Here is a 17,237-nt window from a genome sequence, read left to right as displayed (position 1 = left end):
ATATATACACATATATATATGTCTGAATCACTTTGCTGTATACCTGAAACTAACAACATGGTAAATCAACTATACTTCAATAAAAAAAGATAACATTTGACAACTAAAAACAAATAATTAATTATAAAATTTGATAAACTATGTCTCTCAATCTAATAAGTAAATCAGTTTGTTAATTGGACTCTTGAAAATAATCCTCCATATGTAAAATAGATTGAGATATCAAGTGCATTTAATATTTTTAAAATAGGAGTATGCTGTTTTCTAATATATAAAATAGTAAATTTATCCTAAAGCGTATCTGACATATGAAATGTAGGAAGGTAGAAAGGAAAGAAAGACAAGGGAAAGAAATCATATTTATTTAGTCTCTGATGTATGTGGTACATGTTTATTTTACAAATGGGGAACTGACCTGCCTTTTATAGGGTGGTTGAATGAAGCCAGCTAACAGATGCTCTCTTACCCAATCAGTTTTTTTTTTTTTTTTTTTGATGTGGGCCATTTTTAAAGTCTTTATTGAATTTGTTACAATATTGCTTCTGCTTTGTGTTTTGGTTTTTTGGCCCTGAAGCATGTGGGATCTTAGCTCCCCGACCAGGGATTGAACCTGCTCCCCCTGCATTGGAAGGCAAAGTCTTAACCACTGGACAACTAGGGAAGTCCCCCAGTCACATTTTAACAGTTTTTTTGTTTGTTTGTTTATCAGAAAAATGCTCAGGATCAGCCATGAAACAAGGGAGGGAAACTTAACTCCAGGCCATTAATTCAGGAAATGACAACCAAGGAAAGAAGCAAGTTTCTGGCACAGAATGGTGCAGCTTCTCACTCTGTCCCATTCCCACAAATCAAAAAAGACTGAGGAAGGATGCCAAGCCACAAATCCCTTCTGACTCGGAAGAAGCAGACTAAGAGGGCGAGGATTTAGTCCTGGGAAAATTCATGGAAACATCTTGTAGAGTGCTCCATATACTTCCCATCACCAGGGGCTCAATCTCTGCACAGGATGGGCTAGTAAGGCTCGCAGCCAATCAGAAAGCCCAACATGTGCTGAGCTCCGGTTGTGAGGTGTAGGTTCACAGGGTAGGGTATGCCCCTGACTGGGTGGAGGGGACCCACTCCTTCCTGGGTGGAGGTCAGGAAGGAGAGCCTTTCTTCTTTTGGCCACTGCCTGTAGGTATCCAAAACAATGGCTAGAACCTCTAATTTTATTAATAGATTAGGGCTTCCCTGATGGCGCAGTGGTTAAGAATCTGCCTGCCAATGCAGGGGGCACGATTTCGAGCCTTGGTCCGGGAAGATCCCACATGCCACAGAGCTACTAAGCTCACGAGCCACAACTACTGAAGCCCGTGAGCCTAGAGCCCGTGCTCTGCAACAAGAGAAGCCACCACAATGAGAAGCCCGCGCACCACAATGAAGAGTAACCCCTGCTCTCCGCAACTGGAGAAAGCCCATGCACAGCAACGAACACCCAACGCAGCCATAAATAAATAAATAAATAAATAAATAAAAATAAATAAATAAATTAGTAGAACCTATGAGTTCATTAATAAATTATCATGTGGAATCATTTACAAAAGAAGGATCTGAATGGGGTTTCTTGTGTGTTTGACCACTGCCCCCCCAGTTTGTCTCTGCCCCCCAAGCCAAACTGCCCTTGTGTGAATGGATTGAGAAAGAAATTACCCACGGGTGTAGCTGAAGATCAGATGCAGGCAGAGGGGAGGCAGATCAGGACACCATAAATCTGTCTTGGTGCACTGCCCATACACCCACAGTTAATCTACCAAATGCTAACAATTCAATCAAAAGTATGGGAATGTCTACTGCCCTTCATCACCCAACTAATACAATGTATTATCAAAAGTTTTGATCTTTGCCTTTTTCGGAGGTGAAATTTTATATATCATTGTGCTTTTAAACTGTATATCCTTATATAGTACTAGGAAAAAACATGGTGAACTTATAGAAAAGATAATTTTGAGATGGGAAAGTTCTTTTGAAGCATGAAATGAAACCCAGAATTATAAAAGAGCGACAAACTTAAGTACGTAAAAATTAAAATTTCTGAGTGTGGAAAAATAGCAGTAAGAAGGTCAAAAACAAATGACAAAGGAAAAATATTAGCAGAACACATAAAATACAAAAGACTAATTTTATTAATTTAAAGAAAGACTACATAGAAAAATGGGGAGAAGGGAATAAAAATATCTCTGAGTGCGAACTCTGTTTCTCCTCCTTTAACAGTCAAATAATTTCACACTATTCTTGGAATGAAAGTCAGAATCCTTGTGTGGCTTACCATCCCATGCCTGATCTGGCTCCCCTCCAGCTCTCTAATTTCATTCCTTATCATTCTTCCCCTCACTTCCCTGTTCCAGATAGACTGGGCTTCTTCCAGTTTCTTGATTTCTTCAAGCATTCTCTTCCCTTGGGACACACCCTCCTCCTTAAAAAGTAAAAATAAAATAAAATCTCTACCTTCACAGACATTAAATCTTGCCTTAAATGACACTTCCTTAAAGAAGGCCTTTCTGAGCATTGCAACCCCCCCATGTCAAACTGGATGAAGTTCCCTGTTATTTGGTCTCACATTTCCCTACCCTTTCCCTTCATTGTACCTATGGTCCACTATCTTATAGCTGTGCTGATTCGTGTATATCTCCTCCACTAGATGGTAAGTTCTCCAAGGAGTTGATCACTCTGTGCCCAGGACTTAGCATATTGCCTGGCACAAAGAGCAGTTAAACAAATACTTGTTAAATTAATGCTTGTTTTAATGTTGTTAATCCTCAGATCAGATTGTTAAACATCCTCTACACAGTTCCTTTCTGTATTATTGCATTAATTCCCACAGTGATCGTCAAAATATGGTGAATCCGCAGCAGCAGCATCACCTGGGAGCTTGTTAGAAATGCACATTCTTGGGCCCCTACTTAGAACTACTGAATCAGAAACTTTGGACTGGGGCCCAACAATCTGTGTCTTAATAAGCCCTCAGGTGATTCCAATATACCCCCAAGTTTGAGAATCACTGCTCTAGGGTGTCACCAGCTTCAGTAACCAACAAACTGAAATACAAATGGCTTAATCTTTCTAAAAATTTATTTCTCACTTGTGTAACAGTCTAACATGGGTGGTCCACAAAGTCATTCAGCCACCTAGGCCAACAGAGCTCTGCCAGATTCAACATGTGGCTTCCAGGATTGCCCAGGAAATTGTATCCAATGGAGGCAGAAAGAAAGAGAGCATGGAGATGGTGCACCAGCTTCTTAAGCACCACAGCCTGGAGGAGGGGAGGTTACCCTTCCATTTACACTCCACTGGCCACAACCAGTCACGTGGCCCCATTTCAAGGTAAGGGGGCTGGGAAATGTAGTCCTCTACTGGGCAGCTGCTTTCAGCAACAGCTCTATACCATGGAGGAGAATACAAATGTCTGAAGGACAGTTGGCCATCTCCACCACAGTTATAGTATGAAGATGTCACTGTAAAACTTACTTTTATATGACCAGAATTTTTGAAAGGCATATCAGTAACTCCCTGTCTCAGTGAAATCCTTGGAGGGCAGGCTCTAAGTCTCTCGTTCTGGTTCTCATGGTGTGACTCACACATGCTAGTAAGAGCCAGGTCAGCCATTTCACCCATATGGTGGTATTTGCTCCATCTCACAAGTGGTCCTGGCTATAGTTTCGGTTCCTGATGCACTTCTTGTCATCTGGCAACCTGGATTTTCCATAGACACTCCCGCATTTCATTATAGCCACCATCATAGCATAAAAGTAGGCTCCTCCAAGCCTCCAAATGTTCCCTTCCCCCAGGCAGAGGAAGAAAATGGCTCATGCTGGTCAAGAAGGAGCAACAAGCAGGACACAGATTTCCTTCCTCTTCGCTCTTCTCATCCAACTCTCCAATCATAGGCCACCAAACAGAGATGCATTTGGTATTTAGGTCTATTGTTTTGAATTTTTGTTTATTGATTTATTGTTTTGTTAAGTAATTTCCAAAATTCTGACATACATGCCCAAAACACTAGTTTGAAAGACAATCTCAATGACGCACCCTTCTTACTTTTAACTGTTTTCCTCTTATCAAGCTAGTGTAACTGTCCTCTCAGAACAGACTTGTTCCCTCTCAGGTATCTTATCAGCAGCTGGCAGGGATGGGGAGGAGGGCAAGGGAAGGCCTGTTACCTACCTACCAGTGAGAACGAGACTTTAGTTCTGACCTGCTCAGTCTCTATCTACCCCCATAAAACTCATTAATCTCTCATTTAAAATTCTCCCATAGCATATATATGTACACAAAACCAAATCCCTGTAGTGAGATATCCACATGCAAAAGAATAAAGTTGGAACCCCTACCTCACACCAACTACAAAAATTAACTAAAAATGGATTGACAACCTACATATAAGAGCTAAACCCATAAAACTCTTAGAAGAAAACATAGGGGAACGTCTTCAGGACCTTGGACTTGGCAATGGATTCTTAGATATGACACCAAAAGCAGCAAAAGAAAAATTTTTTAAACTGTAGTTCTTAAATTAAAAACTTTTTTGCATCAAAGGACATTGTCAAGACAATGAAGAGACACAGGACAGGATAAGATATTTACAAATCATATATTTGATAAGGGTCTAGTATCCAGAATACATAAAGAATTCTTACAACTCAACAACAACAAGACAACCCAACAAAAATATGGACAAAGGGGATTTAAAAAGACATTTCTCAAAAGAAGATATACAGTCAATAAGCACATGAAAAGGTTTGTAACATTTTTAGTCAAATGAATTACAAATCAAAACCACAATGAGATGCCATTTCATACCCACTAAGATGACTATAATTTACAAAAACAACAACAACAACAACAGAAAATAACAAGTGTTGGTGAAGATGCAAAGCAATTGGAAACCTCATACACTGCAGGTGGGAATGTCAAATGGTGTAGCTGCTATAGCAAACAGTTTGACAGTTCCTCAAAAAGTAAATATAGAATTGCCTTATGATCCAGCAATTCCATTCCTAGGTATATATCCAAAAGAACTGAAAACAGATGCTCAAACAAATGCATGCATATTCATAGCAGTACTATTTACAATAGCTAAAAGGTGTAAACAACCCAGATGTCTAGCAACAGATAAATGGATAAACAGATTGTGGTATATACGCCAATGGAATATTATTCAGCCATAAAAAGAAATGAAGCACACTGGAACATGCTACAATGTGAATGAACCTAAAAAACATTATGCTAAGTGGAAGAAGCAAGACACAAATGGTTACATATTGTGTGATTCTATTTATATGAAATATCCAGGGTAGGTAAATCCAGAGACAAGAAACATATTGGTGGTTGCCAGGAGCTGGGACGAGGAGAGGATGCGGAGTAAGACCTCAGTGTGTACACAGTTTCATTTGGGGGTGATGGTCTCACAACAATGTGAATGTACTAAATGCCAACGAATTGTTCCCTTTAAAATGGTTAATTTTAAATTATATAAATTTCATCTCGATTGAAACAATATCTGGGGCCCTCATTCTTAAATCTCAACTACATTTTTATGAGGCCCTATTTAATTATTGGTTTAAAAAAACTAACATTCAAACAAAAAAGCATGCCTCTTTTTAAACAAAATTGCTTGTTAGCTGGTGCTATGATCTGAGCTGTTGGAAATAAAAATTCTGGCACTAAAAAGCCGTAAGAAATATTTTCAAACAAAAATAAATAAAAGTATATTAATAAATTTGGATTTTTTAAATCACAGGCTAAAAAGTTTCTTTTCTTGGGACTTCCCTGGTGGCTTAGTGGTTAAGAATCTGGCTGCCAATGCAGGGGGCATGGGTTCGAGCCCTGATCCAGGAAAATCCCACATGCTGAAGGGCAACTTAGCCCACGTGCCACAACTACTGAAGCCCACGCGCCTAGAGCCTGTGCTCCACAACAAGAGAAGACACCGTTATGAGAAGGCTGCGCAATGCAACGAAGAGTAGCCCCCGCTCGACGCGACTAGAGAAAGTCTATACGCAGCAACAAAGATCCAACGCAGCCAAAAATTAAAAAAAATTAGTTTCCTTTCTTCTTAATACATGCTGTAAAAATGTTTAAAAATAAACTTACAACTTATTACAAGATACTGAGATAAGCTGACACCTTATCTTAACCGTAAGACATAAATGATTATAAAACTATGAAAAACCAAGAAAAATGTCTGACGACAGTTGGTGCAGGGCTGTGTTTGGGTATCAGAGGTCTGCTATGAGCACAGTGAGAGATCTGAATTAATAGAGGCCTTTTGGATGTCCTGGAAGTGTGTCTGAAGTGTATCAAAGTCAAAGTCTGTGTTACTGGGAGCAGCTCTGCAATGACTGGGCACCTGAGCAAAGTAACTGACAAATCTGGTGCTTTCAGTGTGGTAGGTAACAGCTAGTCCTCAGCTACACCTGGACTTGTGATTGAGCAGACATAATGATACCCACTGACTTGAACTTGAAAGGATGAAATCTACTGAAGATTGATATTTTTCCTCAAATCCTCACTGACTCTGTGGGGACACAGTGTACTCGGTTTCATCAGAAGTGCTGATATATTATAACGTTATCAGCAGCGTTCTGCAGGACATCCTTGTATCCTCCATTTATTTTTGAGCTTAGACGGACAGAATCTTTTTCACGACCTTCATCCCTTGCCACTTTCTTCTTCCCCTTTCTCCTTCTTCTCCCTCTAGTTCAACAGATAGTTTTGTTGCCGAGGGTTGAAGAAGGATGTGTTCTAGTTGGTACCCATTGTTCACAAAATCAGACCCGAGCAGGGAGTCAGAGATGCCATTTCATACCCACTAAGATGACTATAATTTACAAAAACAACAACAACAACAACAGAAAATAACAAGTGTTGAATACATGAAGAATACATAAAGAATTCTTACAACTCAACAACAACAAGACAACCTAACAAAAAGATGGGCAATGGCTGCGCAATGCAACGAAGTGTAGCCCCCGCTCGACGCGACTAGTAGCCATGGGAAACATTTCATACCCTCAGGACAGATCTTAAAACAATATGGGAACTTTTTTTCCCACCAAGTTTAAGCTAATTTTTATCCGTCTATGATAATTGATGAAGATAATCTATGATAATGGATAAAAGAAAACCCAAAAGTTACCACTAGAATTTATCTTAGGTTCTCATTTTGATGCACTCTTTCCCAAATATTAAAAGGGATGAATTTTAGAGTTTTCCTCCTTGCAGCATCTGAGAAATATAAATGAGGTGTGAAATGATAAGGGAGAAAGGTGAGAAAGCAAAAAAAAAGCTTTGGTCTAACCACAGGTAGAATAATCAACTTCTGAAAGATTCAGCATGAATATTTTTGAACTCCTATCTTAAGCCAAGCAGTGACCTAGACCCCTGGAGTGGGTAGGATAGGGGATGCTAAAATGAATAAAGATAAAGAAATCATGGTCACTACCTTCTAAGAGACAGAATTTGAGCTGGGACTTAAAGTGCATGATTTTTGACAGTTGGCGAGGTCAAGCGCGGTACAGCAAACCAGTAGTAAGCATACAATACCCGGCATAATAGACTCTTAAAAATTGAAGTTTGATTCTTGCTCATTTAGAGGCTGAGCACCTAGTCTGTTTATAGTCTTTAATCATCTTAGAATTTAAGCTTTTCTTTCACTGGGACAGATTTTCACCATTCCAGCTTTGCATATATTTTGGAAATTTTGTACGGTCTTAAGCACTTTGCTGATTGCAGCTGAAACTGATTCCTCCAGGCAGAGTAATTCATTCCCTCTTCGGAGTTCCCACAGTGCTCCGTTCACACCTTTATGGAGCAGAGATTACACTGTATATTAATTATCTGTCTCCTTCACAAGAGTGAGAGCTCCTCATGGACTGTGATTATGTCTTGTTGAGACAGGGAAACATAGCAGTTAGGCATTTGGGTGTTCAGCTCATTCTGCCCAAATTCAAATCTCTGCGCCTTTTCCTACCTTGCTGTATAACCTTGGACAAGGTATTAGTTAACCTCTTTAGGTTTCAATTTCTTGCTGCAAATAAAAATGAACCTACCTCATGAGGATGTGTTGTGAGCATTAGATTAGATACATAAGGTACTTTCTACGGTGCTTGGCACACAGGAGGGCAATCGATAAATACAGGCTCTTATCCTGTAACCCACAGTTTCCTGCATACAGTAAGTATTGAATAAAGTTCGTAGAAATATGAAATGAATAAATTATTTTCCAAGGGCTGCCTAGATCGGGGAATAGTTTTTAGCCTATTTTTCCTGCCCAATTTCCTTCAGATGAAAAGAGAAATCCCCTTCAGACTCCATGATGCTGGAGTGAATCACTCATTTCCCTTTGGTTTGGTGGGGAAGTGTCAGTCTCTGTTTCTTCCTCATCCTGCCCAGAAACTGCTGGACTCAGCTGAGAACTAAAGAAGAGAGCAATGGTCAGAGGTACAGCTGAAACAAAAACAAAAGCAAAACCATCCTTGGCCTTTCAGTTCTCTGAGGGCTGCTTCTGGTCAATCTCATGGAAGAACATACTGTGGTCTGGTAAAGAGGTTTGGGATCTCTGCAAGAAGTTTCACCCACAAGAAAAGTTGTTTCTATACATCTCGATGTTGTGAATAAATGTAGGTTGCCACCTGCTCCCGAGATGAGCTAATGCTCCTCTCCTGTGCTCCCTTAATACCTAAAACACAGTCATTACTAACCTCGATTGAGCCCATACTACATGCTAGGTGCTGTTCTAAACACGTCACATGTATTAACTCATTAAATCCACACACAAATCTATGAGGTTGGCTTCACCCCCATTTTACAGGTGAGGAGACTATGATACAGCAACGTGAAGTAACTTGCTCCAAATGACACACAATAAATGGCAGAGCTGGGACATGAACTGAGGCTGCCAGAGTTTGATGCACATGAACAGTATATGAAACTGCCTCCACACCTGCTCTGTCATTTATTCCCCTGTTGAGTAGAAATCCTTCAATGGCAGGTTTCTTTATCTGCCTCTATAACCCATGTGAGCCTCTTGAGGGCACAGCCCATATCCCCACCGATTCCCCAGCTCCTGTCACAGTGCATGGTGCATAGTAGGTGTTCAATACACATTGAGTAAATGAATGAACGATTAAGCACATTGAAGCAGCGTTTCAGGCAGAAGATAATTTGTTGGATTTGAGTAAAGGATGGGAAGCAGAGGAATCATGCCTGCCTCAGGCTCCTGTAACAGCTGGATATCCCTTCAGAAGAAGGCTTAACTCTTCCAGATCCAATGGCTCTGAGATGGTGAAACTGGAGCCCTCCTTTTCATACCCTCAGCAAAACATTTCATACAAATCAGTAGATAGGAATTATTTAACTGATCTTTCGCCACATTGGTTTCAGATCTCCCTACGGAGCCTTCACTACAGGCTCTGAACGGTCCCTTGGCCTGTTCAGTGCCTCCTGGTTGGTTCCATTTCTCCATCTACCATAGTAACTGAGATGCCAAACATCCGCCAAACTCTTTCAAGGGAAATAGTCCTCAGTGGCTGGAGATACAGTCTGTCCAAGAATTTGACTTCTGACAGTCTCTGAAGAAGGCTTCCTGCACAAGTCTTCCTTCCTTCTTTTTATCCCAAGAATTGAGCTCCTTTTCCTGCCTTTGGTGGCTTCTCTCCACAGATGTCTGAGGGCAGAACTGGGCCCTTCTACTAAGCTACCCAGCTGGCTACAGATTTCATTAAGAATTTGATGAGGATTCAAGATCCCAAGGTATTTTGCTGAAGAATAAATCTTGACTTGTTTCCAGGAATCCAAGGGTTTACAGCAGGCTTTTCACGAACTGAAACCACATTTTCTCAACAACATTCCTCATTACCCTCTGGGAGACAGTGCCCTGCTCGGGTTGAAGTTTAATTTCTTTCCAACTTCCTATGACCATACAACTGTTAAACAGAACTCCTTTCCTCCAAACATCACACACACACACACACACACACACACACACACACACACACACCATCATCTGTTCCAAAAACAGCTGCATCCCGGCCTGACTCAAGTGATTTTGATACACATGTAAGTAAAGTGAAGAAGCCTGGCACGACAAGCATCTCTGGGTAGCCATGGGAAACATTTCTAACATTAACCTTCATAAAATTGAGTTCGTTTAATGCAACATTCTCAGAAAGAATCTCAGTGTTATTTAATTTGTAAAGAAAAAAGACAAATTACCAATTCACTTAAAAAAATTTTTTTTACCCTTCTCCTCCTTGGTTTACTGACAGTAAAAAATGAAAATGACCCTTTCCGTTCACCTGGTATCATCAACCTTCTTTTGCTCATCAAATATTTGTTGACCCTCAATATGCAAAGCACAGGATACTATAGTGGTTCTTACCCATTGTTCTGAATAGCCAACTTAGAGATAAAACTAAAGAGGAGTTCATATTAATAATGGATGATAACTAAAGTTCAATGGAGAGGTGGTACCCTATCAGGAAAATTTAGAGAAACTCATGAGACCATCTATACCAGTGGTTTTTCTAAAATTTTCTTTAGCTTCAAAAACTCCTCACATAAAATTCTGTTTGGCAGTCTGCTACATCAAATAAAAGTCGTTTTCTAATTGAGACAGCTGATGTCCAGATAGGATTCAAGATTGGCCAGCACCTCCAAAACAGTTCATAACGTTCCATTAGGTCTAGTCCTCTTATCTGTAGTCATGAAAGGTTGTGCTTTCCTGTTGAATTGCAGGCTCCATTATTGCAATAAGCTGAGTCTTACAAGGCTGTTAATAGACTCTGGAGACTTAAAATCTGCATCCTGACTCCTGGATCTTGGCCTCAGTTACCAATAAAATATCTAATTAGGTTGAGCACTATTCTTCTCAGAACTTAGCAAATGTATCTATGGTTCAGGAAATCTTCTGGATTTAGTGGAAAATATTTAGATCCTAAAGCATTTCAAATGAGACTGGAGTGGAATGGAAGTGAAAGAACAGATTGCTTAGATGACAGTAGGAAAACTGGAATAGTAGTATTATATGAAGAAATATAAAACTGTAGCCCTACCTTATACCATATTCAAACATGGGCTTCAGGTAGATTAAGGACCTAAATGCTAAAGATAAAACTATAAAGCTGCCAAAAGAATATGTAGGATATTTTTGTGAAAGGTAAAGAAAGTCTTCCAAAGGGACATCCCAAAGTACAAACCATAAAGCTAAAAGTTGATGAGTTTGACTCCATCAAAATTAAGAATTTCAGCTCAGTACAAGACACAATAGACTGAGGACAGACTGGAAGAATGTATTTGTGACATCTGTAACAGTCAAGGGATGAATATCTAGGCTATGTAAGGAACTCCTACAAGTCAACAAAAAAAGAAACAGAAAAACAAATAGAAAAGTAGTCAGAGGATATGAAACGGTAATTGGTAAAAAGGAAAGACCTTAAGTAGGTCATTTAAGAATGAAAGGAAAAGATGTTAATAATCAGAAGAATGCAAACTATAGCAATGCAATTCCACTTTACACCCAACAAAATGGCAAAATAAGAAAGAAAGATACTACCAAATGTTGACAAGGATTTGAGGAGATGGGAAAAATCAGGAATTGCTGGTTTTAGTGTAAAACGTATGGCCTTGTGGAAAGGAATCTGGCAATGCTTAGTCAAATTAAGAATGATGTATCCTATGACCCTACGATCCCACTAATGGGTGTACCCAGAGAATTTCTCCCATGAGTTCACTAAGGGACACATAAGAGGATGTTAATTGTTGAGTTGCTTGCAGTATCAAAAATAGAAGTTACCTACAATCCACAGAGGAGAATAGATAAGTAAAATGTAGTTAATACTCTGGAATATTAGGCTATGGTCAGAGTTATTTAACCAAATAAATATATAGCCACATAGCCCAAAAGCATAATGTTGAATGAAGATTTATAGCTCAAAATAATTAAGTAAAATACATACATAATACAGTATTTGCATAGCTAAGAAAATATCAAATACAGTAGAATGAGCATCTAAGGGAGAAAAAGGACTAGAAATGACAGCTGTGAATGAAGGAGAAAACATAAAAAAACAAGAGAGAGTCTTTGCATGGACTAATGATGATAGATAGTATTCTATGAACCAGCGACTATAAATTAAGTAAATTCTACAAAACTAGGGTTAAAGAATAGAAAGGAAAACAGGGAGGGCTGTTGTTGGAGAGGTGATGATACAGCCCACTAGCCCATCCTGTGGGCAGGACACCTGAGTTCCCATCCTGACTCAGCCTGTCACTTGTAGGTCACATGTGCCTACGATGCTCTTCTCTAGAGTTCCGTTTTCCCCATGGATGGAATAAAGATACTAGGCTAGAATTTCTAAGATTCTTTCCAGCTTTGTGCTTCGAGTACTCTGTTCTTCCTTTCCCATCAGTAACCTCCATAATGTCATAAGCAACAATAAAACAATATCACCCATTTCAGAACATTTTTATTAACATTGAAAAATAATCTAACATGAGAAATGTCTTTGGCTCAAGGTGTGTTTTTATACTCCTGGCTGACAGAGTGACATCATTTCTTTGTACAGGAGTTATCTCCTTAAAGCAACAGTTTCCCTTTTCATGGATCAATGAACAAAGGAAGAAAGTTAAAAAAAATAATAAGACAAATAATATTCAGGAAGATTGGAGGTGCTATAGAACCAAAGAGTGATTTTTTAATAACCTGAGCCTGGCGGGTGATGTTGATGATACGACAGTGATGCCAACAGTAATAATGACTGTGAGAGCAACCTAGAAAATTATCAATCCAGAAGGGTTTCAGCTTGTCTCTGGACACCTAGCCCATAAAGGCCACTAGGCCCCTCTAGCTGACTCTAGTTTCCTTTGGATCCTGCTTTACTTTGAGACACACCCGTGAGATAAGAGTTGGAAAGTATTATAAAATGAAGGTCACTTTATAGAACTGTGGACTCCATTTGCAAAATAAAATAACAAAATGGAAAAATACAAACCATCACAAAATCTATTCTGCATTGTGCTAGAAAAATCTTTTTGCCCTTTTAAGAGCTCATTAGAATGCAACAGTGTTCATTTCAACCAATTAATATTTTGGCTATGAATAGGAAAATATGTATGAATGGCCAGTCCAGTACAAACTAGAACATTTGCATAATGTCAGCTCTTTCTTTGGTTGCATAATTAATCATTGCAGATTATCCATTTGTAAGCATAATTTTTCACTGTCAGGGGACATTATGTTTTACTTATTGAAACACTCTAAATCATAATTACAGCTATCATTTATTGAGCACCAGCTAAGTTCCAGATATTCTACATATATTCATTGTTATGCTTACCACAATATTATAAAGTGAATATTATTATACCTGTTTTTAGGATTAGGAAGCTGAAGTTCAGAGAGGTTGATTAACTTGTGCAAGATGATAAGTACTTCAAAGCTAAGTCTTGACTGTCCACAAAGCTCATGTTCTTTTTACCATGCTGTGCAACCTCCTCTAAAGATTTTTTTTCCTGAAAATTGGGACGCTATATTAACAGCTAATGTTTATTGTGTGCTCACTATAGGGCCACTGCACACACAACTTTATATGCATTGCCTCATTCAGTTCACCAAACACCCCTATGAAACGTGGATACTCATATATGTGTTTGAGGTAATGAGAAAACTGGGGTTTAAAGAAAGTACCTGGTCCAATATAGCACACCCAGAAAGCAATGGAATCTGGATTCAAGGTCTCAGTATCAGTTCACATTTTTCTTAATTTAATTTTTTTAACTGACATATAATGAAATTGACCTTCTTGGTGTACAGTTCCATGAATTCTAACACATGCATAGATTCATATAACCACTACCACAATTAGTATACAGAACTGTTCCATTGCCCTGAAAAAACTCCCTCATGTTCGAAGCCACACCCTCCTCCCACGCTGACCTCTGCACTTAACTGATTTGGTCTCTGTCACTATAGGCTTGTCTTTTTTTTTTTTTTTTTAAGGGAATTCCTCTTATTTATTTATTTATTTATTTATGGCTGTGTTGGGTCTTCGTTTCTGTGCGAGGGCTTTCTCTAGTTGCGGCAAGTGAGGGCCACTCTTTGTCACGGTGCTCAGGCCTCTCACTATCGCAGCCTCTCTTGTTGCGGAGCCCAGGCTCCAGACGCGCAGGCTCAGTAGTTGTGGCTCGCGGGCCTAGTTGCTCCACGGCATGTGGGATCTTCCCAGACCAGGGCTTGAACCCATGTCCCCTGCATTGACAGACAGATTCTCAACCACTGCCCCACCAAGGAAGCCCCAGGCTTATCTTTTTGAGAATGTGATATAAATTGAATCATGCAGCCTAGAAACTTTCAAATGGGCATCTTTCACTCAGTATAATGCCTTTGAGCTTTATCCATGTTGTTGCTTCCCTGTCTGTTTCTTTTTACCGCTGAGTAATTTTCCATTGTATGGATAAACTGCATTTGTTTATCCACTCTTCTGTTGCAAGAAATTCAGATTATTTTCAGTTTGAGGTGGTTATGAATAGAGTTGTTATAAACATTTATGTACAGGTTTTTGTATGAACCTAAGTTTTCATCTCCTTAGGGTAAACACCTAGGAGTGGGGTTGTTGAGTTATATGATAAGCTTAATCTTATAAGAAACTGTCAAACTATTGTCCAGAATGGCTGTATCATTTTTGCCTTCTCTCCAACAATGCAAGCGAGTTCCAGTTTTTCTACATCGTCATCAAGACTTGGTAGTGCTAGTTGTTTTTGTAAATTTAAAAAAAATTTTTAGCCATTCTAATAGGTGTGCAATGGTAATCTCATGACGATTTCATTTTCCTATTGCATCCCTTTATATGCTTGTTTGTCATCCATATTTCCTCTCTAGCAAAGCGTTTGTTCAAGTTGCCCATTTTTAAAATTAAATTGTTTGTTTTCTTACACTTGAGTTTTAAGAGTTCTTTCCTAGTCTATAAAAGTATTTTGTCAGGGATAAGATTTACAAATATTTCCGTTCATTCACTTTTCTTTCATTATCTTAATAGTGTCTTTCACAAAGTATGAGTTTTTTATTTTGATGAAGTCCAATTTATTTATGTATCGATTTTTTTTATGGATCATGCGTTTGGTGTCATGTTGACAAATGAACTCTCTGACTGAAGGGGCAGGGGTAGAGAGAAAGAGAGAGAGAGATTGGAAGATGCTACAGTGCTGGCTTTGAGGATGGAGTAAGGGGGTCACAAGCCAAGGAATCTTTTAGAAGTTGGAAAAGGCATGGAAACAGTCTCTTCCCTAGAGCTTCCAGAAGCACTGCAACCCTGCTGACACCTTGATTTCAGCCCAGTGAAACCCAGATTTCGACCTCCAGAAATGTAAGATACATTTGTGTTATTTTTAGCCACAATAAAAAGGACTCTACCTAACTCCAGGTCAAAAAAAATATCCTGACTTCTTCTAAAGGTTTTATAGTTACATGTTTTACATTTAGCTCTACAATTTGTTTTGAGTTTTCTTTTGTATAAGGTATGAGGTTTAGGGCAAAGTTCATGTTTCTGCTTATGGACGTCCAACTCTTCCATCATCGTTTGTGGAAAAGACCATTCTTTCTTCACTGAATTGCCTTTGGAACTTTGCCAAAATCAATTGGCCATATTTGTATGGGTGTTTCTGGGCTCTCTGTTCTGTTCCATTGATCAATGTGCCTATCCTATCACCAGTCTAGGCCACACTGTCTTCATTCCTATAGCTTTATAGTAAGTCTTTCTTTAAATCTGGAGCTGTGTGTGATTCTTCAGCCAGTTCCTATTCTGAGCCAACAAACTGCAAGGCACAGGTGGATCAGCCTTGGTGCCCTCCTTTTCTTTGCCGCCTGGAAGATGTTAATAACATATTTTTTGGTGTACAAAGGGGTAGAAAAGCAATGTACCTGGCCTACTTTCCAGGTCAAGAGAGAGAAGAAAGGCTGTCATTTACAGCTTTTCCTCTGCCTGAACCACCTGGAAATTCCTGCCAAACACACTTGCTACGTATTACACATTCATGCCATGTATTTGTCGAGTGCGTTGTGTTGGGCACCACTATAGGCTCTGAGGAAGAACAGGAGAACAGGACACACATGGTTTTCCCTCCTGTGAGGTTTATGCCAAATGGTAAATGAATAACAACACGAGAACAACACTGGATGGCTATTCTCCAAAGAACTGCAATTGGGCCATGCATAAAAGAGTGACTCAGGTATCTTAGACCACAAGGCAGGGGAATGCTTCTCTTGAGAGATCTGAATGACAAGAGGAAATCGAATGGGTGAACCTAGAGGGAAAGAGTATTCTGGGCTCTTAGTCTGAAGAGCCTTAGGTGAAGACAAGCTTGGTGCATTTAAGAAACAAAAAAATGACTGGTAGAGCTAGGAAGGGGTGGGCCAGGGAGAGGGGTGTAAAATAAGGACTGAGAGGTAGCAGAAGCAGGTTGAGGAAGGGCTTTGTAACTGAGACAAGAAGTTGGGTTTAACTCTAAGTGCCTTGGGAAACCGTTAGAGAGTTTAAACCAAGATGGGTCATGTGACCAAAGACAGACCTGGGCTCCCAGACAAACAAATGGGGAAAGGGAGTAGAATGCGTCTCCCCAATCCCCATCCCCACAGAAACATGTTCCCTGCTCACATTAACCTGTTCTCTGTACAAGGGTGATGTGCATGAGATTCTAAAGAAGCCAAGTTCAGGGCTTCAATCCTCATAATTTGCATATCACCATTTCCTGGCCTAGGCTTCAAGGGGACTGAGAAGAGAGGGGAGAAGTCAGTCTCTCGCTGAACTGATGACTTGCTGAGGAACCCACTACCGAGGAGATTGGTCCCTGAGTCGGGGACAGGAGCCTGCTGTGTCACAGCCCTATGAAAAGTAGAAAGAGAGAACCCTGTTCGCGGGTAGTTGTTTCATCACAGCAACTGCCTCATGGTTTCCAATCTTCAGAAACAGTGAATTATAGGAAATTGGCTTAAAACTGCAGTATAAAAAAGAGAAGACCTGCATGGAAGGGTTTTCCAACTATGAAGAGTTATAAGCACTGGATTGAATTTCTGAGCAGAGGTGTGTGCAGAGTCTCCAAGAGACTGTGTCCATTCTGTTTATTTAAACTCCACTTTGGATAAATAAGCACCTCTGGGGAAACAGAAACACAGCACCTCTTCCCCATTATAGAGTCACAATTCCAGC

This window comes from Stenella coeruleoalba, assembly GCF_951394435.1.
Source record: "Stenella coeruleoalba genome assembly, chromosome: 5".
Classification (NCBI taxonomy): domain Eukaryota; kingdom Metazoa; phylum Chordata; class Mammalia; order Artiodactyla; family Delphinidae; genus Stenella; species Stenella coeruleoalba.
The sequence above is the reverse complement of the archived record's forward strand: the minus strand, read 5'-3'. Positions refer to the sequence as shown.